The 25,784-nt window shown below is 35.9% G+C and overlaps 1 long non-coding RNA gene across 6 annotated transcripts; it reads right to left on the bottom strand.

The window, feature by feature from the left end:
• Positions 1-4,290: 4,290 nt before the first annotated feature.
• LOC110776632 (uncharacterized) lies at positions 4,291-21,563 on the bottom strand. 6 transcript variants are annotated; one of them, XR_002530205.2, is made up of 7 exons: positions 21,007-21,563; positions 20,247-20,347; positions 19,761-19,808; positions 19,367-19,435; positions 18,626-18,693; positions 17,754-17,948; positions 4,291-4,512 (listed from the first exon to the last, which is right to left on the bottom strand). It is a non-coding gene; the product is annotated as an uncharacterized lncRNA (long non-coding RNA). The 6 variants fall into 6 exon arrangements; XR_008923997.1 differs by having other exon boundaries at positions 17,754-17,919; XR_002530206.2 differs by having other exon boundaries at positions 20,247-20,337.
• Positions 21,564-25,784: the final 4,221 nt, after the last annotated feature.

Here is a 25,784-nt window from a genome sequence, read left to right as displayed (position 1 = left end):
GACCCGTCGTGCCGTCTAATTGCACCATAATTCTGGTAGGGTTAGTGAAAATCCGTCGTTTCAACGTTGATGCTAGAAGTTCGCCACGAATTAAATCGTTTGGAACTGGAAGTTGCACCCCCACGTTTAAGTGATAATATGAATCATAGTGGCGTGTGTAGTTTAAATCGAGTTCGTCTTCGGTTGACGTTGAGCCTTTGAAGTAACACACAGATTTCGGATGATACAACAATCTCATACGTTCGGATGAAATTTGGCTTAAGGAAGATTGGGAGGCTATGTTTTGATTTTGGTTTTTATGATAACCCATTGATGATGGAAATGGGGAGATGAAAGGGGGGAGACTCTGAAAGAGAAATTTGAAAGGGGGAGATGAAAGGGGGGAGATTCTGAAAGAGAAATTTGAAAGGGGGAGATGAAAGGGAGGTATTATGAAAAACCACTGATAACAACAAGGGGTATTGGTACTTGGGTTTAGCGTTTAAATAGTAACTGTCAATAAAATAACTATATAATTAAATGTAACTCTTTGTGGGGGAGTAGTATCAAATTAAATGTAATGATGTAAAAACACATAAATAATTCTTTTGTTAACATATTACCACACGTAAATAACAAATAATTACGAACATACCCTTAGACTTCCACGAAAACGCCGTCGTACCGGCTCAGGCGATTCCTCTTCTTCGAGTTGCTCTTCATATATCTTGAACACACCAGTGGGGGTAACAACATCCACCATGATCTGATCGAAGCCGGCGTAATGGAAATGAAGACTGTTTCCGACGCATACTCGGTTATCCCTAAGGAAACGCTCCCACCCATCACCGACGATTGTATATGGGGAATCTAAGCCATATGTGATGTTGACATTCCAAAAAGCGTCCGTGTTTGGGCGGAGCAAATGACTACCGACGAGTTGGTCGGTGGGATTTGGGTTGAAAGTACAAGGAATAACCTTCATTCATTACAAAATAAAGTTTATATATTAACTAGACAAATTGTATAGACTAAGTTAAGAATTTTCTAGGTTACTTACCAAGGAGTTCCACATGTGTAGTTGTTGAAGTCAAAAATGAAACTGGAACAGAAAGTGATAGGCATTATGTGGATAAAGATGAAATGAGGGAGAAAGAAAGTGGAGATAAGATAAAAAGGAAAGAGGGAGCTATGGAGGTAGGTGTCTTAAATAAAAAGGAAAGAGGTAGAGAGGGATGTGTTTAAATAGAGAGATGTCTTAAAAAGATAGATATGTTTATAAAAGAGGGAGGTGTCCTTGACGATTTCCATATTTAACTTTGGTGTTTCCCTATGTGTGAATAATAACGGTGAAAACAATAATAATTATTAACAATTCATTAGTTTTCATAATTATTAAACATAATTAATAAACGTTGCATTTAGTTCATAACATAAAAGATAGTGTACGTAATTCATAATAAGAGTGATTAAAAAACAAGAGGTAAAAGTAGCATAATTAATAAACGCATCCACCCGTAGTCGATCGGATCCCCGTTTAGATATTCCAATCATGTATTGAGGAGTCATCATCAAGTCCAGAGTCCATGTACCAAGACGCCATGACATCATACCCTTCTTCCTCATCCAGATAAGTCTGAAAGTCAAAGTCTGGAAAGTCGGGTGATTCCTCTTCTTCCTCATCCAGATAAGTCTGAAAGTCAATGTCTGGAAAATCAGGTGATTCCTCTTCGAGGGGGGTTGGGATAGGGATCCTTCTTATTGCTCCCGGCTGGTTTAACGACTGTCCATTAAGAGGTTTTAAATTTACTTATTTATGGTAATCAAGTAACTCACATCATAGTAAACAAGTATGCAATAAACAAGTCACAAGCAAGCACATTGTTAAAACTAGAAAATCATACTGTAACTCCATTATGAAACGACATAGATTAAAAAATGAAGTATTACAATATATAGCTAAACAAAAAATGTTAACAATAATTATTAGTATGTAAATTACATTCAGTGTTCAATATTTGCGTACATTACTAGTACGTATATTACGTTCACAACATAAAAACAAGAGTTAAAAGTAGCGTAATTAATAAACGCATCCATCCACCCACGGTCGGGCATATCCCCGTTTAGGTATTGCAATCATGGATTGAGGGGTCGTCATCAACCGCGGTAGATCTAATCCCCGGGCCTGTACCTAGCCGTCGTGTCACCATCCATTCCTCTTCAGATGATGATTCCAGGGGGGTTGGGATAGGGATCCTTCTTATTGGGGTTCGGATATGGATCCTTCTTATTGCTCCTAGTTGGTTTAAGGACTGCCCATAAACGAATTAAATTACTTATTTATGGTTATAATAAGTAACTAGGTACTTTAAATCCATGTATCAACTGTCCATAATTACATCCAAATTAACAAGTACGATTAAAATTACTTATTTATAAGTAACCAAATACTTTTAGTCAAACCCCTTCTAAGTAACCAAATACTTTAAATTCATGTATCCACAAGTCCGGATTAAATTACTTATTTGTGGTTATAATAAGTAACCATCACTATAAGAAATTGGCAATGAAATAACTAACTTATAGTAAATACGTATGATAATATAGCTATACAATAAATATAAACAATAAATATTTAAAATAGAAGTCACAAACAAGGTGTATGATGATATAGCTAAACAATAAATACAAGCAATAAATATTAACAATATAAATAAAATATGAAATTATTACGAATAGAAATAAAATATGAAATTATTACCAATAGAAAGAGAATATGAAATTATTACCTTAAAAGTAGCTCCGAGCAATGAACCCTCAACCCTATATTCTTTAAGCCAAAATCGTGGATAAATATCGAATGGTTTCCACAGAACAACAGCCACCCCGGGACCTCCAACACAGTGCTCGTCCCGGAACACTTCAGCACGGTACGTTGTACCGGTCCTCTAGTGTAGCGAGGGCGTCGTTGATCATGTCTCTGGAAATGAGACACTCAGTCAAGACAAATACCAACGGGAATGTGTCACTACCAACATCTGAAAATTATCAACAAATGAGGGCCTCTTCATGTCTTTGACATTCCAACAAACAAACATCGACCCCTTAGGAACCACAAGCTTATTGTCGTCCTTTGAATCCAGCTGGGATGAAATTTGAATGTAGTAATACCTTCGATCCATAATTGATGTTCTCCAAAGATGCACCTCAATGTCAACTTCAGTGATCGTGTCGGATACTTGCATTAGATGAACAGCGTCGGTCTAAGGACCGACAAATATGGTGGTTGCCCCTTTGGGCAAGGTGTACGTCGGGATGATGGCCAGGTCAATATTAGGCTTCATGTTCATGATTGGGGCAAGTTCCCTTGGTACTACATCCGTAGTACCGTGGTGATAATGACAGTACCATTTCACGAAACAACAAACCCCTCGATGTATGTTTGCCAGGTCTTCAAGGACGGGCAAGTACGCCAGACCGGTCGAGTTATCCGAAAGCTTAATAACCCTTTGCGGATTGATAATTAAACATTTTCCGAGATTCTAAAGATGCGAGTAGCTCTTCTTTGATTTCATCCTCTAGCACATTATAACTTAAACTCATTTCAGTAAATGAATCGTTGTACTTCGTGGTATTAAGGTCAAACTCGTCTCCCTCCGAAGGTCCTGAACGTTTGAAGTAACACACAGTTTTAGGATGATAAATCAACCGCCGTCGTCGCGATGAAATTTGGCCTAAATCACATTGGACACTATGTTTTGTGGCATGTTGTTTTACTAGGGAGTGAAAGGGAATAGAGAGACACTAGTAGAAAAAATCACATTTGAAGCGCGGGTAAAACGGGCTTTTTGCAGCGTTTTCGCGCCCTGCAATTGTGATGGCTGCAAATACCGTAAGTTTTTTTGTAGCGGTCATAGACGCTGCAAATAATCAGTTAATTGCAGCGCGGGTAGACCTGTATAAGTTGAAAATAGTGTATTAGTTGCAACGCGTTTCGACCCCTATAAGTTGTAAATAACAATTAGTTGCAGCGCTTTGTTGAGAAATACGCGTTGCGATTAGTTGTCATTTGCAGCTCAGTGCAAGCACACGCGCAGCAATTAATGCTTTTTTTTAAAAAAAAAATTAAATATAATAGCTCCGATCAGATGCATATTTATATATTTATCCCTGGACAATCCTTTTATTTTGACAAAAAATTATAATAAAAACATTATAAATAGTTTAATAGGTTGAATTTTTTTTGCCATAGTCTCCCTTGTAATTTGTGAAACCCGAACAAAACGGGAATTTATAAAGACCTGTATATAAGACATAACATACATATATGTTCCAAAAACCATATATATGCTCCAAGTAGCATCAAACGTCATATCCAACACATAACAAAAACATAAAACATAACATTACTAGACAACAAACTCATTCGCCGGCATCCATCAAATAGTTGTCCTTAAAATACTTTGCCCAATGTTCTCGAGTTTCTTCAAACTCCTCATTAGAGTATGGCATTTCTCTTTGTACATAACCCTTCAAAAAACAAAAACTTGGTATTAGTTACTCAAAAACTAATTTAAGAGAAATTGAATCTTATAACTAATTACATGTTTTATATGCTATGTTTAAACTTTCTAAGACTCATTTCAATATGGTTATGCACGTTTTAGGCTTGTTTGGTCGTTATGGACATATTTAGGCTAAAATGAGACATTTTCGCTCCCAATTTTGAACTAATGCACCTAATGATTCATTTTAAACTAATTACATGTTTTAAATGCTTTGTTTAAACTTTCTAAGACTCATTCTAATATGGTTATGCCACGTTTTGGGCTTGTTGGGTCGTTATGGACATATTTAGGCTAAAATGAGACACTTTCGCTTCCATTTTCGAACTCATGAACCTATGGACTCGTTTTAAACTAATTACATGTTTTATATGCTATGTTTAAACTTTCTAAAGGCTCATTCCAATATGGTTATGGACGTTTTAGGCTTGTTGGGTCGTTATGGACATAATTATGCTAAAATGAGACATTATATCTACCATTTTTGAACTAATGACCTAATTATTCATTTTAAACTAATTACATGTTTTATATGCTTTGTATAAACTTTCTAAGACTCATTCCAATATGGTTATGCACGTTTTAGGCTTGTTGGGTCGTTATGAACATATTTAGGCTAAAATGAGACATTTTCGCTCCCATTTTCGAACTCATGAACCTATCCGTTTTAGGCTTGTTGGGTCGTTATGGACATATTTAGGCTAAAATGAGACACTTTCGCTCCCATTTTCGAACTCATGAACCTATGGACTCATTTTAAGCTAATAGCATTTTTTATGCTATGTTTAAACTTTCTAAGGCTCATTCCAATATGGTTATGCACGTTTTAGGCTTGTTGGGTTGTTATGGACATATTTAGGCTAAAATGAGACATTTTTATCTCCCATTTTTGAACTAATGAACCTAATGATTCATTTTAAACTAATTACATGTTTTATATGCTTTGTATAAACTTTCTAAGACTCATTCCAATATGGTTATGCACGTTTTAGGCTTGTTGGGTCGCTATGGACATATTTAGGCTAAAATAAGACACTTTCGCTCCCATTTTCGAACTCATGAACCTATGGACTCATTTTAAATTAATTACATGTTTCATATGCTATGATTAAACTTTTTAAGACTCACTCCAATATGGTTATGCACGTTTTAGGCTTGTTGGGTCGTTATGGACATATTTAGGCTAAAATGAGACATTTACGCTCCCATTTTTGAACTAATGAACCTAATGATTCATTTTAAACTAATTACATGTTTTATATTCTTTGTTTAAACTTTATAAATGCTCATTCCAATGTGGTTATGCCACGTTTTAGGCTTGTTGGGTCGTTATGGACATATTTAGGCTAAAATGAGACATTTACGCTCCCATTTTTGAACTAATGAACCTAATGATTCATTTTAAACTAATTACATGTTTTATATACTATGTTTAAACTTTCTAAAGGCTCATTCGAATATGGTTATGCCACGTTTTAGGCTTGTTTGGTCGTTATGGACATATTTAGGCTAAAATGAGACATTTTCGCTCCCATTTTCGAACTCATGAACCTATGGACTCATTTTAAACCAATTACATGTTTTATATGCTATGTTTAAACTTTTTAAGGCTCATTCCAATATGGTTATGCAGGTTTTAGCCTTGTTGGGTCGTTATGGACATATTTAGGCTAAAATGAGACATTTTCGCTCCCATTTTTGAACTAATGAACCTAATGATTCATTTTAAACTAATTACATGTTTTATATGCTTTGTTTAAACTTTCTAAGACTCATTCCAATATGGTTATGCCACGTTTTGGGCTTGTTGGGTCGTTATGGACATATTTAGGCTAAAATGAGACACTTTCGCTCCCATTTTCGAACTCATGAACCTATGGACTCATTTTAAACTAATTACATGTGTTTATATGCTATGTTTAAACTTTCCAAAGGCTCATTCTAATATGGTGATGCACGGTTTAGGCTAGTTGGGTCGTTATGGACATATTTAGGCTAAAATGAGACATTTTATTTACCATTTTTGAACTAATGAACCTAATGATTCATTTTAAAGTAATTACATGTTTTATATGCTTTGTATAAACTTCCTAAGACTCAATCCAATATGGTTATGCACGTTTTAGGCTTGCTGGGTCGTTATTGACATATTTAGGCTAAAATGAGACATTTTCGCTCCCATTTTCGAACTCATGAACCTATGGACTCATTTTAAACTAATTACATGTTTTATAGGCTATGTTTAAACTTTCTAAGACTCATTCCTATATGGTTATGCACGTTTTAGGCTTGTTGGATCGTGATGGACATATTTAGGCTAAAATTCAGGCTACGATAAAATTATGCGTTCACATAAACCCAATAATTGAATTAAATTATACTAGTATTATTATCATTGATATCCTTATAAAGAAATTTATAAATCAAATAAAAATAACAAGAAAACTTAACATTAAACTTGCATGTTAACTAGTCCTGTATTCTGAGAAACAATTGAGGCCTGCACAGTTTTATTTGTCTCTTTTGCTTTTCGAATTGAAACTTTATATTATATGATGATTAAATTCCTTATAAAGAAATTACAAATCAAACAAAAAAGCTACATGAACAAACAAGTATACTTGTTATCCTTCTATTAGAGTATTAGCACGAAATTTGGAAATCAAACTTTAATACTTTGTATTCCATTAGTGGCAATTTTAGATTTTAGTAGTGTGTCATTGTTAGGTTATGATACATATGACAATACATAAATCATGCGGAAAAACCATAAAGCCAGGAAAGCATATTATTTACACATAATCATTTAGCATAGTATAGATGCATACACTTTGTAGCGTGCCTTCCCTAGCTGCGCCCGAACCGAACAAGAACAAGTCTTTAGGACTCCAAGTGTCGTCCCTCCGTAGATAGTCCACAGTACGTCCGGATCCGCCTCAAGATTGACCAACTAGAATCGCCCTTAAGGTGCTTAGGAATTTCGGTTATTATTGTGCAAGAGTGTGGCTGAATTTTCTTTCAAAAACTTACCCTTTGAATACTTCAATTGTATGTATAAATTATGACCCTAGGCCCTTATTTATAGAGGTTTGGAAAGGGAACTGGAATCCTAGTAGGATACGATTTAATTAAACTTAGAATCCTACAAGGACTCTATTTAATTAAATAATCCTAATAGGAATAGGAATTTAATCATACATCAAATCCTAATAGTTTTAGGAATTATGCATGGACACAAACACACACACGAGCATGACCCGCAAGCATGCAGGCCATGCCCGTGCACAGCCCACACGCCCACGAAGCCCATGCGAGCTACCGCAGCCCACGAGGCTGCCATGGCCTAAGCTGCGCGCTGGGCCTGCCTTGCGGTAGGCCTGCCGCAGCCTTGGGTTGTGTTGTGGCGCGTCATTGCTTGCTGGGCGATGGCCTGGCTTCATGCTGGGCCTTCGTCCGGCAGGCCTCGTCCGATGCTTATTCGTACGATACGCTTCCGATAAAATTCCCGATTTTCGGAATTCATTTCCGATACGAACAATATTTAATATTTCCGATTCCGGAATTAATTTCCGTTTCGAACAAATATTTAATATTTCCGTTTCCGGAATTATTTTCCGATTCCGATAATATTTCCGATTCTGACAATATTTCCGTTTCCGGCAATATTTCCGATTCCGGCAATATTTCCATTTCCGATAATATTTTCCGATACGTACCATGTTTCCGTTTCCGGCAACATCTACGACTTGGATAATATTTATATTTCCGATACGATCCATATTTCCGTTTCCGGCAATATCATCGTTTCCGGAGTATTCATTTCTTGCTTGTGACGATCTCAGCTCCCACTGAAACCAAGATCCGTCGATTCCGAATATCCATAGATAGAGTATTTAATTCCATCAAATACTTGATCCGTTTACGTACTATTTGTGTGACCCTACGGGTTCAGTCAAGAGTAAGCTATGGATTAATATCATTAATTCCACTTGAACTGAAGCGGCCTCTAGCTAGGCATTCAGCTCACTTGATCTCACTGAATTATTAACTTGTTAATTAATACTGAACCGCACTTATTAGACTTAACATAGAATGCATACTTGGACCAAGGGCATTATTTCCTTCAGTCTCCCACTTGTCCTTAGGGACAAGTGTGCATTTCCTAATTCCTTTGTCGCTCGATGCTTGCTCTTGAACATAAGGTAAGAGTTGTCATCCTTATTATGTCCAGAGGTGTTTCTCGGTTTCAGAGTTCAACTGATCAAATAAACAGATAATCATAGCCTATGATTCATCCGAGCACGGCCATGCATTTCACAGTTTCTAGCTCTCCGAGTGGCCTTGTACAACTTTTTAGCATCTCATCCCGATTTATGGGAGGATAATCCCAATCTTGCGATCTTGAGATTAGACTTCGTTTGATAGGTGATTACCTGAGCGTTGCCTTTATAGCCTCCTTTTACGGTGCGACGGTTGGTCAACGTCAAAGCAACCAGTTCTCAAACAAGTAATCTCAAATCACTCAGGTATTGAGGATTTAGTGTCTAATAATTTTAATGAAATTTACTTATGACAGATTTTCATCTCTTACAGTAAAGTTTCATAGGTCTTGTCCGATACTAGTCTTCCCAAAGTAAGTATCTATGCAAATGATTATGACATTGCCATGTCCACATAGTTCAAGAAACAGAACTACTAGTCATCTTGCATTCTAATCGTCTAACGTTTTCTATGCGTCCAATTTTATAGAAAACTCCGACTAGGGACCATTTTCAACCTTTGACATTCAAGTTCACTTGATAGACATTTCTTAGTCACAGGACTGGTCCTGACAGTCTATTTTGAATATTTCGTCAAATTGAAGGGACTCATCATTTAATACTAAACCAAGATTAAATGGAATATGAAAATACATTTCATATATGATAAATGTTCAACCCCAATGTTTTACAACCATAGGCCTCAAACCCATCTTTAAAACAGTTCATGGAATTCAAAGCTATGCTTGATTTCCAGTGCCACAATGTGAGTGTTGTTTCTCACTTGTTGCATAGGTTTAGTTATCATGCTTTGCCAATCTTAATATCCTTTTCATAGAATGTTCTTCGAGATAGATGATAAGATCTTTTGAGTATGTTTATTTTGTGATCTAGTATTTTCTTGCTTCAGGAGTGGTTCTACGCATTTTTCAATGAAGAACCATCAAGTCAGCAGACATGTGATCCACCCAAGTTCAGTGAAGAACCTTTTAATGTAAACAACTCAGTTTTATTGCTTCTTAGGCAATAAGTACTTCTACTTCAACTGTATAGGTTGCTAGTGATGCTTTGGTTTGGATTTACTTATCCAAGCAGTTCACGGATATGTGGAAGACTTTCCAACTGTATCTTAGAACATAGAAATTATTATTTTAATTTCCCACGCAACAACTCATGGTCTCCAATCCATGTTGCCATTTCGAAACACGATGCTCTTTAGCTCGTCCTTGTCAATGGTTAACTCCAAAGGGTCTTGCTTGTTCCTTTGCCAGTGTTTATGCGTGTAGCATCAATATTTAGCATATCTTTATTTCCTTGAATCAAGAACTATTCCTATGTACCTTTTCAAGTACCATAAGTATTCTTGATCTCAATCTAGTTGATCTTCACTTAGATCAATAGAGACTGGTATATGTTCGTCATGCCTAAAGCCATACGATACGTTTTTGGCGATCCTCATATTATATCATACATGATAAATTCTTTTGCAGAATAATTCCCAATTGAATTCTATTCATGTAACTTTAGCTCATTCAATTTCAGTAGATACTGAATCCAGCTAAATTCTTTGACATATAATATAGGTGAAGAATCTCATTAGATTCTTTGATGTTAACTTAGTAAATGCTTATACATAGTTCAAACATTCTTTTACTTAGATTTATTCACATGGGTCGAATATCTCCAATGGAGTATTTCGTGTTTGATTTAGTAAATGCCATTACTTAATCCAAAACAATATTATAAGATCTTTGTAAATAGATCTTAGTACCCAGTATGTACTAAGTTTCGCCTTGGTCCATCATTGATGAATAATCTCAAATCTAAGTATTTAGCATTTGAATGTTATTTCACAATAGAGAGATATGTGTGTGATACACATAGGACCAATTAAGTTTTATGTACTCCCACTAAACTTCTTATATATCTATAAGAATCATGTACATTTTATGAAACTAAAATACTTACTAGCTTTACTAAAATACATTTCTAATTCCCAATTGCTTGCTTAAATCTGTACTTAGATTTCATAAGCTAGCTATTCTTTTCAAGCATTATTTGCATCCACAAATCCTATGACATACCATGTACATAGTTTCTTCCAACATTTGACTGAGGAAGATGTTTTGTCATCCAATTGCCATATGTACCAATATGCAATCATTGCTTGAATTATAGACTTAAGCATTACGATTTTGCTTGAGGTTTCAACACAATCCACATCGTGAATTTGCTTGTAACCTTTAGCAACTAATCTAGATTTGTGTGTGAACATAATTTCATGTTTGATGGTTTTTATCCTTAAAACAAACTTGCAACCAATAGGTGTGAAACTATTCTTGCAAATCAACAAAATTTCAAATTTGTCATCAAAACATTGAGTATGTTTTTATGGCCTTTAACCAATTAAACATTAAGTCTATATATGGCCTCTAACCATTTTAGGGAATCTGGGTTTCGTCATAGCTTTCTTACAAGTCAAAAACTCATTAATCTACGTGATAATAGTTCGATTGCAAGTTGTAGGTTTCTTTACTATCTAATAGAAGAATCTCATAGTTTCATTGACCTGAACTCTATGCCTACTTGGGTATAGAACATCAAACAATAGAATATCAATAGCCACTTGAAAGTCCTTTGAATATTCTGTTCTCTTTGAAGCACTTGTAAAGTCTTCTAAGAGATGTCTATTCTTTAAAGCCACTTCTAAAGTCCTCAAAGAATAAGTGTTCGGATTTTCTAAAGAACTTCGAAAAGCCTCCGGAATCTCCGTTTTATGTTTGTTGTTCACCTTGAAGACTTTCGAGGTCTATTTTCTCCCACTTGTCATTTTGGAAACGAATCTCCAAAAGGACATCATTTCGAGCAAACAAACATTATGTTCTCAAAAATTCGTGGTAGAAACAATACCCTTGTGTCTCATTTGAATAAATCACAATGAAACATATATCTCTACTTGGGCCTTAGTTTGTCGAATGATAAACACTAAGCTCCCACTGAGTTTTGCAACTCTCTAGATGTATTTTACGAAAAGTTATTCTGAAATTACTTTTCAATAGCTTTGACGAATTTGGTTTAGTTTGGTGGTAGTTGAGCATTTTGTTTTAGAAATTATAGGAAAAGTCTTTATGATTCATCATTAATCGAATCAAGTACTAATTGACTTCGATTATTCCAACTAAGATATGCCATATCTTATGGACCTAGATTGTGAAATTATAACACACAATCATTGATGATCATATTTGGTCTCAAGTAATCATCAACATGATCTAACCTAGATCTTTATGATTTCTTGCCAAGTGGATTTTATACTTCTGAATCTTTGAACTAGCCAAACAGATTCAAACTTATATCACATTGAGTAAATAAACCTATATTCACTCAAATCTGTGTGAAATAATAAAGTCATAAAACCTTTCTTTAGCTTTGAACTCTATTGTCTAGGCGTTCTAACAATAGTTCATATCTTTTGTTACTTTCAACAAGTAAGACTAGTTGTCTTAAATTGATTTAGAAATCAATGAACTTTCAAAAGTCCATCAAAATAGAGCTTTTGAATGTTAACTTGTTGATATGGTCTAAGCAACAATGCTAAAGGTTAGTGGAACTCAAATCAAGAGATTGATTTGAACCTAGTAAAGTTTTATTGTTAAAGATTTGTTTGTTTTAATCAAGCATATTGACTCAACCCGTAAATGACCATTTCATTCAAACAAACAAACATTGTTTTTGTTCTTCTGAATGTGAGTCTTTCTGTGTTTGAAAACAGAAATTTAGGTATGCTGATTATGGAACAAAATAGCCATTAAGTTCCAGCCTTTGAAAGGACTTAAAACAAACCAGATGACCCTACAACTAATGTAGCATTGCCATGCTTCATTTCCCACTTGTAGGTCATTAGTGTAGCCTAGCTTCCATTGTTTGAGTTATTACCGAAGTAAGAACCTCAAGCAGTATATGATACCAAGGAAGTTTGATTGCTAGGTCACTTTTCTTTAAACATAAACTTTAAGGTAGAAACGGAATTGTAAATTCCTTTCATTTGTTCCTTGTTTTCCTATTTCTTGTACCCTTTCTTATAGTCTTAAGAATTGAATTCTATAGTGTTGACTTTTATACTTTGTTTAGACATGTCCGATGTCATTCCAACAGAGTTCTTACCATTTTATTTATGTTGAATATTCTGTTTCAACTAGATGATCTTACCAGAAGCTTCTAAAGTTCTCTAAGCATCAATCTATTCGAATGTCTAGGGACTAGACTCATTCGAGGAATTAAATGGACAAAGATATTAGGTTGCTAACCATTGGTAAAGCTGAGCGTTTAAACTCAATGCTTTATGATCTCAAAACTACATTGTATTTTGAATTCACAAGCACCAATTGGTTTGCCATTCGATTTTGATATTCGAAAACAACCATAAAAGTCGATATAAGAAACGTACATTTTAAATTGCTCATTTTCTCTCATTTCCGTGAATCGTTCTTGGATTCACTACCAATCGAGGAAATTTATTGTTACCTTTCTAAAAGGATTTATTGCAGTGCAAGATATTTAATTATAAACAATAATTAAAACATACATTGAAGCATGCAAAGTCTAAACATTTATCATGAGTAATAACTTGAAAAGCAATCGTGCAATTTAAACAAGTTATTAGCATTTTATTCGAATTTATTGTTCCGGCAGGTGTGAATAAAATGATTCCAAGATCCTAAAATCATTGAAGAATTAAGCACAGTTTGTCGACTTAATCCTAAAACATCTTAGGTAAGCAAAAACCTTTTGCTAATAGTCTAGAAACTATTCTTGGTTGATAGGCACGTCTAAGAACTTATTAGGAAAACCTATCGATTTTTCCACGTCATAAAAGGACTCCTTACTTATATCGTTGAGTTTCACCAAAACTAACATGTACTCACAATTATTTGTGTACCTTGCCCCTTTAGGACCAATAAGTAACACCTCGCTGAGCGAAAACTATTACTAGATTGATGTAAAGGATATCCAAGCAAGTGTATATTTTGGCATGGCACCTTTTAACTCAATTTTAAGTTTGGAACTTAAGGCTCTTACTATGTTGGTTAGATTTTAAGTGAACTAAAATCCTTAATCATGCAACATAATCAAGCCACAATCTCGTGCATAATTAAGACATATTTAAAGCAATAAATAACTTAAAGTATGCATAAGATAAATGTGATCTAGTATGGCCCGACTTCATCTTGAAGCTTCAACTTCAAAGTCCGTCTTGAAAATCTTCGTGGGAGGCACCATTTTCTTCAAATAGGATAAGCTATAATTAAAACTAGTTACAACTATTTGATGGTACGCAGACCATATTTGAATTGAAAAACAACTTTGGTACTTTAGACCAATTACATTCAAATTAATGGTACGCAGACCATATTTTCTATCCTATTTGGGCCATACTAGTCACTTCATAACCTGCAAAACAGTACATATACAATATATACCATTCACCCATTCATTATCATGAATGGCCCACATAGCTGGTTAGTAAAACACATTATGCATCACATAAACATTTGCAGCAATTAATCAAGGGCACCAATAATCTACCAATTATTCAGTCCTTATTAATTCTAATCAAGTTGTTTTAACCTTAAGGATTTGTAGACCTAATCAAGAGTATATGACTAAAAGGAGCTCCCACTTAAACCAATAAATTCATATGCTTTACTAATTTTAAACATAAAAATGTATTTCTAGTCTAACCGGAAACATACAAATTTAATTAAAATTTAAAGCTCATGTAAATTTATAATTGAATCCAAAAATTTAATTTAATTTCAGTCGTATTTAAATTAATTCATGATTTTAATTTTAGTAAAATAATTAGAATAAATAAAATTTATTATAATTACAATATTCAAAATTAAAATCCAAGAAAATAATTTAAATTATTAATTTTAAAATTAATTAAAATTACGTAAACTGAAAATTTCAAATTAAAATTTCAAAACGATCTAATCGCAACGCAACAACCCCACGCAACGCACGCCCTTGGGCCACACGCACACAGCCATCGATGGCCATGTGCGCGCAGCCCATGCGCTGCGTCGCATCGCTGCTGCTCACCATCGCAAGGCATCAATTGAACACGCGAGCTGGTGCACGCTGCGCGCGCCAGCGCTCGATGCACGCGAGCCATCGCTCGCTGCGCACCCCAGCGCTCGATTCATGCGAGCCATCGCTCGCTGCGCTCGCTAGCCATCGCTCGATCCATGTGAGCCATCGCTCGCTGTGCGCTTGCCTTTCTCGCACGCGAGCTTGCGCTCATTGCACGAGGCAGTGGCATGCGAGCTGGCGCTCGCTGCGCGCGAGCGATCGATGCTGGGCGTAGCGCTCGTGGCATGCGAGCTTGCGCTCGCTGCGCGCGAGGCTCCGCACGCTTGCGCGAGGCAGTGCGCGCTGTGGCGCAGCTCGCTTGCTGCCCACACGCGACTGCTCGTGCCTTGCTTTCGCCCTTGCCCATGCGCCCATTGCACACAGCCCACGACACAAGGCAGGGCTTCTGCCTTGTGCTCGTTCACCATGCCCTTGCTCGCTGCATTTGTAACGCATGGGCGACGAGCTCCCTTTGCTCGTCGTCGCATGCCCGCACTATACAACACCCCTTAAGGGTAACACGTAGCGTCCATTGCTTTGTGCGTGCAAGTTATATGAGCGAATCGCATAAAAATTAAAAATTTATTTTCAAAATTAATGACAAATTAATAAATCATATTAATTTCATAATTTTAGGGCGAAAAATCGAAAATTTATTATTTAATTGATTTCCGATTAACATGGATTCAAGTCTAGGTCATAAAATTTAAAATTTAACATAAATTTACAATTTTTATGGTGGTTTTTAATCATAGGTATCTAATTAAATTATAACTAATTATGAAAATCGAATTAATTCTAAATTATTCCAATTTTCAACAAATTAATCATAATTACAAATTAGATTGCATAATTAACAAGGCTAGGCATTCAAACTTGTTAAACATATACAGTAGGTCAATCAAAAATTCAAGATTTATCAACAAGAATCGCAAATATTTAATTTAACATCTTAAATTTACGAAATTTTGCATTCGAAAAACTAAAACCTCCGAAAAGTCATAGTTAGGCTTCGAATTTGAGAATTCTGGGTTCGGCCGAAAAATATTAATTTTGTCAAAATTTTAGAATGCCTTTTACATGCGGAATTGACACAAAAATTACTCGATTTGGATGATTAACGAAGAAACTGCCGAAAAACTGCGTACGTATAATTAAATAAACGCAATTTGCAATTAATTAACAATTACGAAAATTAATCACCCCTTTTAATTCTTGCAAATTTGTAATATTTAACCATGTTAATGCAATTTAGATTATGAAAATAATAAGAGGCTCGTGAAACCACTGTTAGGTTATGATACATATGACAATACATAAATCATGCGGAAAAACCATAAAGCCAGGAAAGCATATTATTTACACATAATCATTTAGCATAGTATAGATGCATACACTTTGTAGCGTGCCTTCCCTAGCTGCGCCCGAACCGAACAAGAACAAGTCTTTAGGACTCCAAGTGTCGTCCCTCCGTAGATAGTCCACAGTACGTCCGGATCCGCCTCAAGATTGACCAACTAGAATCGCCCTTAAGGTGCTTAGGAATTTCGGTTATTATTGTGCAAGAGTGTGGCTGAATTTTCTTTCAAAAACTTACCCTTTGAATACTTCAATTGTATGTATAAATTATGACCCTAGGCCCTTATTTATAGAGGTTTGGAAAGGGAACTGGAATCCTAGTAGGATACGATTTAATTAAACTTAGAATCCTACAAGGACTCTATTTAATTAAATAATCCTAATAGGAATAGGAATTTAATCATACATCAAATCCTAATAGTTTTAGGAATTATGCATGGACACAAACACACACACGAGCATGACCCGCAAGCATGCAGGCCATGCCCGTGCACAGCCCACACGCCCACAAAGCCCATGCGAGCTACCGCAGCCCACGAGGCTGCCATGGCCTAAGCTGCGCGCTGGGCCTGCCTTGCGGTAGGCCTGCCGCAGCCTTGGGCTGTGTTGTGGCGCGCCATTGCTTGCTGGGCGATGGCCTGGCTTCGTGCTGGGCCTTCGTCCGGCAGGCCTCGTCCGATGCTTATTCGTACGATACGCTTCCGATAAAATTCCCGGTTTTCCGAATTCATTTCCGATACGAACAATATTTAATATTTCCGATTCCGGAATTAATTTCCGTTTCGAACAAATATTTAATATTTCCGTTTCCGGAATTATTTTCCGATTCCGATAATATTTCCGATTCTGACAATATTTCCGTTTCCGGCAATATTTCCGATTCCGGCAATATTTCCATTTCCGATAATATTTTCCGATACGTACCATGTTTCCGTTTCCGGCAACATCTACGACTTGGATAATATTTATATTTCCGATACGATCCATATTTCCGTTTCCGGCAATATCATCGTTTCCGGAGTATTCATTTCTTGCTTGTGACGATCTCAGCTCCCACTGAAACCAAGATCCGTCGATTCCGAATATCCATAGATAGAGTATTTAATGCCATCAAATACTTGATCCGTTTACGTACTATTTGTGTGACCCTACGGGTTCAGTCAAGAGTAAGCTGTGGATTAATATCATTAATTCCACTTGAACTGAAGCGGCCTCTAGCTAGGCATTCTGCTCACTTGATCTCACTGAATTATTAACTTGTTAATTAATACTGAACCGCACTTATTAGACTTAACATAGAATGCATACTTGGACCAAGGGCATTATTTCCTTCAGTCATAAATATTGATTCCGAGTTCGTTGCTGCCTAGGTTAATTCAAGGGGCAGGGAGCTGTCAGGGATATTCCATTGTGTAAAAAAAATAATTAAAAAAAAAAGAAAAGAAAAAAGTACCTGCAACAGGAATCTCAACAGCAAACTCGGTGTAACATAAAACAGAGAGAAGTAAGTACAAAGATACCAGCACCAATGACAACACCAATACCGAACCAAGTAAGATCCCACCAAGTTAATGATTTCTTCATATCATGGTTGCTTTCAGCCTTCACTTGGTTGAGTTCTGTATCATCCAGAGACCGTGTCGTAAGCCTATTCAAAACAAGCTAAACAGACTAAGAAACAGACTGCACACTATTGTACAACAGCAAAACAAACTGCAGCAAAACAGCATGCAGCAAAACAGAATGCACACTGTATTGTACAACAGCAAAACAGACTGCACCTGGACACCAGCAAAACAGACTGCACACCACAGAACAAATTGCACACCAACACGCAACACACCCGCACACTAAACAAGCTTCATACTAACCAGCAAACACAAAAACTGTAGGAAGCCACGGCTGGACAAGAACACCAGCAAGCAGGAGCACAACAACAGAAAGAGCGATGGGGAGACATGAAAGAAAGATTCATGCATTAAGAAATCGCAATGCACATCTACACACTTCATTGTACATACTGCAAAGGAAATGAGGGCTGAATGGCTATTCAGCATAACCCCTGAATAGTTGCAGACTGCAAAACCCGACAAACAAACTGACTCCAGCAACAAGACAACTCAACATTCGACCAGTCACAACACTATAATTCTATTGCTCATGAAGCTAGCTTATTTTTTAAAAGTATAATTCTAATTTTGTTTTCATATTCTGCTGTTTGCAGGCACTTGGCAGTTAGCATAGCAGCTCAATATCGAGATTAATAAGATAATAAAAGAAAACTTTGTAAGAAACGTATACAATAACAGAACAACATGGACATACCTTCTACGAGCTCACCAATGGGTCCAAAAACTCACGTAACGTCTTTACTAATGTGTAGAATGACAAACCTGTAAGAAAAAATCATAATCATTATATTATTCTATTCAGCTCCTAGTTCAGAAGTTCTATACAGTTGTACATAATTCTCCAACTACGACCATATCAACAGGCACTTTTATAACTTACTACCTATTGTGTTTAACAAAATATAGATATTGCTCATGATTTACGTGTAGTGTGCAGAAGAAAAAGGAACCTGAGCTTTGTTTATATAGTTTTCCCACAGTTTCAGAATCCCAAAGGGGAAATTTTCACAAACTTTCACCTCCCAGACTAATCAGAAGCTCAGTATCACGATACCAATAAGAAACAAACATTAATAACTATGGTGTCCAGAAGATGACCATTTACTCATTGAACAATCTCAACCGCATTTTATCATGTGATATCATACTAACTTGAATAAAAAACAACTTAACAACTAACATGGTGAATACTAATTTTTAGGCATCTATAAAAATACTACCTTGAATAACTTATAACACCCAATTTTCAAGTGGTATCATACTTTACATATTTGGGAGTATTATGGAGAGTTAAATATCACTTGAGGTAATAATGAGAAAACAATTCATGAAATTGTGATTATTATGAACTATTCAACGACAGAATTAGTCCAAGGAGGTGACAAAAGTTCTGATCATCCATACTCCTATACAAAAACATGTTGGCAAAGTATACCTCATCAAATGCAGGATCTTGAAATTCTGCCTCGACATTCTAAAAAGAGGCAAAGCATCTCTTTCCAACCTACAAAATCCAATGGAGAGATGATTTAGATAAAGAAGAAGTAATGAGTTTCCAGGAACCAGCAAACTCATCATGGCTCAGTACTATACAGAGAATTTGGTTGACTACATAGATAAACCAGACTGGCGAAAGCTAGCATCCGAAAATGAAATATGGTTTAGCTTATATATTGTTCAATATGTATAAAAGTCTGTACTGTAACCTCTGAAACCTGAACCTTAACTGGTTCATAGTTAACTGGAGTTTGCAATTCTAAAAAATGGCTTTAAAGAGAACATGAAATCAGAAATAATGGAAGAAAACAAAAGGCAAGAAGGATTGTCACCTGTAGCTTCAGATATATGTGAGATATTGCGCCATTCAATCTTTCAACCTACAAACTCAAACAGAAACAAAAGAAGCAATCTCAGTATAAGCACGATAAAAGTGAAATTTTAACAGGTTAAAGATCAAATCAATCCTAACCAGAAACTTGTAATATCAGTATACATATATAAGAATTCAATGACCCTTGACTCATCACATCCTTACATGCCCTTCCATTGCTTGATTTCATGAGGTCGAGACATATACAACCTTGCTCTTTTTCCTTTCAAATAGATGTGGGACAGAAATCTCGTGATAGCGTATCCATTTTTGCATTATTCACATCCTCTAATTTCAGATGATTTGTATTCTTAAAATATCAAATTTTGTATACTTTTACTTACCGATAATTTAACCTCAAAGGAATAGTTTCTTTACAAGACATTATTTCTAGTAAAACAATATTAGTAAGAATCAATTTTACCTAATTCGTAGATTTCCTTACCTAATTAAATTATCCCGAAACAACTCAACCGTATCAGTACGCACGAACCCAATACGCAATTCACGGGGATATTGGTTAGTACTTGTGAAACCTGAAATGAACTACTAATAATCATGTAGTTGAAGTTTACACCTTTACTTGTATCCCAAAAGATGAATCATACTCCGTGTAAAAAGGGAACAAATACAGCAATGTAACTAGAACTTTCGTATTATATAAAGCAATGTAGCTACAACTTTCGTATTATATAAGAGTGGTTGCCAAATGCATAACACAACAGCAAGAAACATCTCCTTACTCAGACACTGACAATGACCAACCTAAAACTGAAAGTTCCAAAGAACTTAAGGTACCAAACACGGCAAGAAAATTTTGACTACACTTTTGCAGCTAAATACAAATTCCGAATATAAATTTTTCCTGTGAGACGCAGAAAGACAACAAAATAGACTCATAATTCATAGAACAATGACCCTAAGAGAAAAACCAAAACAGTGGCTCTAAGGGGGTAACTAAAATAGCAAATACAGCTTCCAAAATTCAGTAGCGGGGGTTTGGGGTATGGGGTATGAGAAAGAGGCATAAAGACACAGACTAAAATCACCTAAATCAATCTCTAAACCAATAGAAACCCAGAAATTTACATCAAATTAACATGTCAAATGTAGAACAACAAATCAACCCTAAAAAGAATCACATTAGCTAAACATTAATCAAACAATTTCGAAGAAAACTAAGGGTTTAAGGATTGAATTCTTACCACAATCGACGATGTGAAGGTAAAACAACGAGCATAATAGGACTTCGGCGTCTTTCTCTCTCTTCCGCCCCACCTTTATTTCTCTGTATCCATGAATGACGATTTGACACAAAGTCGAAACACTACAAGTTTCCCTATCTCATAAACGCGTGTTATGGCTGGCGAAGGAACAAAGATGAAGAGGAAGGTAGTTACCGACAGTGAGAGTTGCAAAGGAGCGAGTAGGAAAAACTTTCCGGTGGCGGCACAACGATGAGATATTTGCGGTGAGATTTGTGTAGAAGGGAGCATATATTGGCGATTGAGAATTGTTGATCCGAGCTATGGAGATTCTTAAACCATGGACTGTGCTTTTTTTGGGAATTCTAGATCTAGATCTAAAGTGAGAATGTACTGGTCGAGAAGATAGCAGCATGAATGTTTCTAATTGCAACCAATTAATATAGATTATACAGGGGGAAGTTGCGAATGTACTTAATTGCAGCAATCAATAAAGGGAAAAGTTGCAATATATTCGCCTAATCGCAGCTTGTAGAGTATGTGCTCGCTGCAAATTCCTTCCAGAAAAAAAAATTAGACTTTTCACAACCCGCGGTCAATAAAGTTGCTGCGAATAGCTCATTAAACGTTGACCCGCGTTGACCAAACCCTTGTTGCAGCTCGTATGACTTGCGTGAGTTGTAATTGATGAGTTGCAAATGACGATTTCTCTACTAGTGAGAGAAGCTTTAATTATAGTTTAAAGAGTCACTACAAAAAACACGACTCATAGTGACGCCTTTTTGGTCGAAAAGTGGCGCTAAAAAGCGTCACAATTTTCTATAATGACGCTTCTTAAAAACGTCATTATATTTTGGGCCACTATATAATGACGCTTTTAGTGGCCACAAAGTTCGAATTTTGTGACGCTTTTTTAAGCCACTCCTTCAATATAATGACGCTTTTAGTGGTGAATTTTTGTCGAGCTACATTTGAGCAAAATCGATTGTAATGCAACAAAGCATCACAATTTACCTCCTCATATTTCCCACCAAAACGATTATGATGCAAAAAAGCGTTACAATTTATCTCCCCATTATTTCCCACCAAACCACTTTTGATGCAAAAAAGCGTCACAATTTACCTACCAATCATATATTTTTATATTTTTTAAAATAGAGAAACTTTATTACCAAAAGGAAGTATTACAAGAAAAGTTCAAACAAAGAAACAAAAACCACAGCAATGGGTGCACATACCGCAACCCTAAGAGCTAACAAACCCAAAAAGCATCCATCCATCAGAAGAACCTAGAATCATTGAGCAGTAAAGAACAGAGTAGACAACCTACAAGAAAAAACACACCAACAACACCTTCAACACAACAGAGCCCAAAACCCGCAGTCTATGAAACCCAAACTGCAACAGAAACGCACACATGCACCAAGCAGACCATAAATCTGCAAATAGAAGGCCGAAGGAAGCATAGCAGCAACCCTATACAACCAACCAACAGAAACAGCTGACTGCAACAACAGAACAAAACAGCAGCAAACACTCATCCATGTGCATATTTGCACCGCCCAATAATCAAACTTACTTGTAATCACATTCTTAATTTTAATTTAAAAACATCCATGTGTATATTTGCACTGTCCAATAATCAAACTAGTTAAGAACATACCAAAATAACAATAGGATCCTATATTATATATCCATACATCAAATTTTTGTCTTATCAAATCACACTAGAAATAAAAATATATTATTTTGTTCCTTACATCAAAAAAATGTTGGTTCCTAAATCCCCGTGATTGAGATCGGAGCTTCAATATCTTGATCTAATTGCTACCTTTTCCACCTGAATCATCGTTAATCTACACATAAAAACAATTATGTCACATATGTGAAATGTAAAAAGCATTATAACACTATTTTGGAATAACCAAAAAATCACTATATAAGAAGTCATCTTATATAGTCTCACGGAAATCTGTTCATTTCATTTCAGGTATGATCAACAAAATCAAGAAAATCACTGTGCATAATCTGTTCATTTCATTTCAGGTATTACTCTCTCAAGTCTCTCTTTCCTTTTTTGTTATGACTACGAGCTTTTCTTGATGTTATGGCTGCAAATAATAGACTTTTATTGTAGCGAACATAAACGCATTTTTTAACAGTTGAGGGAGATTAGTCAGGTGAAAGTTTCCAAGTATTTAGCTTAAATCTCGCTTATTATTCTTTCAGATCTACTCTAATTTAATCCTGGTGATTGGGGAGTAGGGGAATTGGTTTTCTCAACATAATGTGAAACAAGGAAGAGGATTTCCTAGTGATCTAAGGAATAGGGAAATATATCAGTAAAGTCCTAGTGATCTGAGATTTCTACGCAGGACATTAAGATCAGAGTGTTCAACCTCTTATGCAATTAAAGTCCTAGTGTTCAACCTCTTTATAAATGGAATATCTAAAGGAAAATTTGTAATTATTAATCCAACTTTTGCCCGATTTTCTTTAATTAAGCCTACCTATGCGATATTTCTAAATAATTCAACCTTTATGACCCAACTACTTTTATTAAGCCTAACAAGTTACTAACCTGCTATAGGCGGTATTCACCCTTACGTGGCATATAACAATTATAATTATTTTTAAATTTTTTTTCCCCTTTTTTCTTTAATTGCTATTTTAATTTTCGTTCCTCTCTCCTCTGCGATTTTCTGCTTCATCTCTGCACCCCTCTCCATTATTTCTCTTCTACCTCTTCTCCACCATTGTCGATCCCTCATACGGTCATACCTCTCCATTCGAAGTTCATCAAAAATAATCAGCAATTGTTATGGCTGGGGTAAAGCAATTGCCTGTTGGATCTGGATCTTCTTCAAATTCAAGGTTTTTCTTTCTTTCTAAATTTTCAACAAGACCACAATAACCAACATCCCACAACATAAAAAAAAACTATATTATTGCAACAGCTCGGGTTTTTACGAACTGATCATCAAGGAAGCCCAAAATTCAAAATTTACCAAAAAAGGAACAAATACGCTAAGGTTCGTAAGTTCACCTTCAATTGTACGATTTTGGACACGAAATTTGAATGCGCGTGGATGAAGTCACCTATTTCCACAAGAAAATCGCTGATGATGTCATGAACCAGTACAATTGTGGTTGAAGCAGCAGTAATGGAGGAGAGAGGAATTGAAACACGGTACAGAGAAGAGAAGGGTTAAGGGTTTTTTGAAAAAAAAAATGAAATCCTTGTTTAGGTGGCAAGTGATGATGACGTGTCCAATATTTTAGGAGGGAAACCAACTTTAGGTTGTCAACGTTTTTAATGTTGACTTTGTAGCAGGTAACCGGTCATCTAGGCTTAATAATAGTAGTTGGGTCATAAAGGTTGGATTATTTAGAAATATCGCATAGGTAGGCTTAATTAAAGAAAATCGGGCAAAGGTTGGATTAATAATTTCAAATTTTCCTTGACTTTGTAGCAGGTAACCGGTCATCCAGGCTTAATAATAGTAGTTGGGTAATAAAGGTTGGATTATTTAGAAATATCGCATAGGTAGGCTTAATTAAAGAAAACCGGGCAAAGATTGGATTAATAATTACAAATTTTCCATATCTAAACTTAAGTTATATAAAATAGGATGTCATATAAATTAAGTTAGATAAAGTTCAAGAAAGTGCAACGCTTTATTATTTGGATCAATCAATTTCAAGTTAAAATAATTTCTATCACGTATTATGAAACAGAAGATACATGCATACAAGCCTGATGGATTTGCAGGCTACTGACCAGTGTTCACTGAATACCTATGAGATAAGAAAATATATTCTGGTCCCAGACTAATTAGCAATTAAGAAGTATTAAAAATCTTCTAGTCACCCTCTTGCAGTCTTGCTACTGGGCATTTTTATTATTCGAATTCAATCTCTCAATGATTTATGAAAGCATTCAAAACTATCTTATACAACACCATAAGTCATCAGTAATTCGATTTGTATTCGCATTCAAAATGGCTACAATCATGATTGGAGACTATACAAATTATAAAATTTACAAGTAAACAAAATGAAGAATATGCCTTGAATTTGTATTCCCCATTGCTTACTTTTGGGTTACTCATTAGGCTAGGCTATGTATTTCCGTTATGGCGTAGTTGTAGGCCTAATTCAAATTCTGTTTCGAGGGAAATAATGATCAACTCCCTAGGACCTAGAGTATACAACTTGATTCATTTATATATATAAATTCAACAAATTATATATCATCAATAAATAATTCTGGAAGTGATTTAACTCATAGCACTATAATTCTTCCTTTTAAATTATGAAAATGCACGAAGCCACTAAACTTCAAGCCATTGCAACAATAGCTTCCCGTCTAACAGAACATCTAACAAGTCTTCAAACCTGGACCCTGCATCTGTCACTCAACAACAGCAACAATGCGAGTTGAACAGAAGCAAAAACCCAGTTACTCCCCTTGGAGCAGCACTACTCACAACAGACAGCAAAGTGCAACTGCTCAGCAGTAAAAAAAACTAGCAGCAGACCTGCCACACCATCCTCTCAGAACCTCCCCGCAACAAAAATAAAACAGCCACCACAATAGCATTACATGAACAACTATTAAATGACCCCTAAAGATTGTAGGCCAAAACACACCCCCCAACTGCCTACACCAATCATCATAACCCCTGAGCACAAACAAACCCCAAGCCCCCTGCGAAACCCAACAAACAAACTGACCCCATCAACAAAACAACTCAACATTCAACCATTCACAACAC

This window comes from Spinacia oleracea, chromosome 6 (assembly GCF_020520425.1).
Source record: "Spinacia oleracea cultivar Varoflay chromosome 6, BTI_SOV_V1, whole genome shotgun sequence".
Taxonomy (NCBI): Eukaryota; Viridiplantae; Streptophyta; class Magnoliopsida; order Caryophyllales; family Amaranthaceae; genus Spinacia; species Spinacia oleracea.
This window is presented reverse-complemented; position numbering and strand designations above follow the sequence as displayed.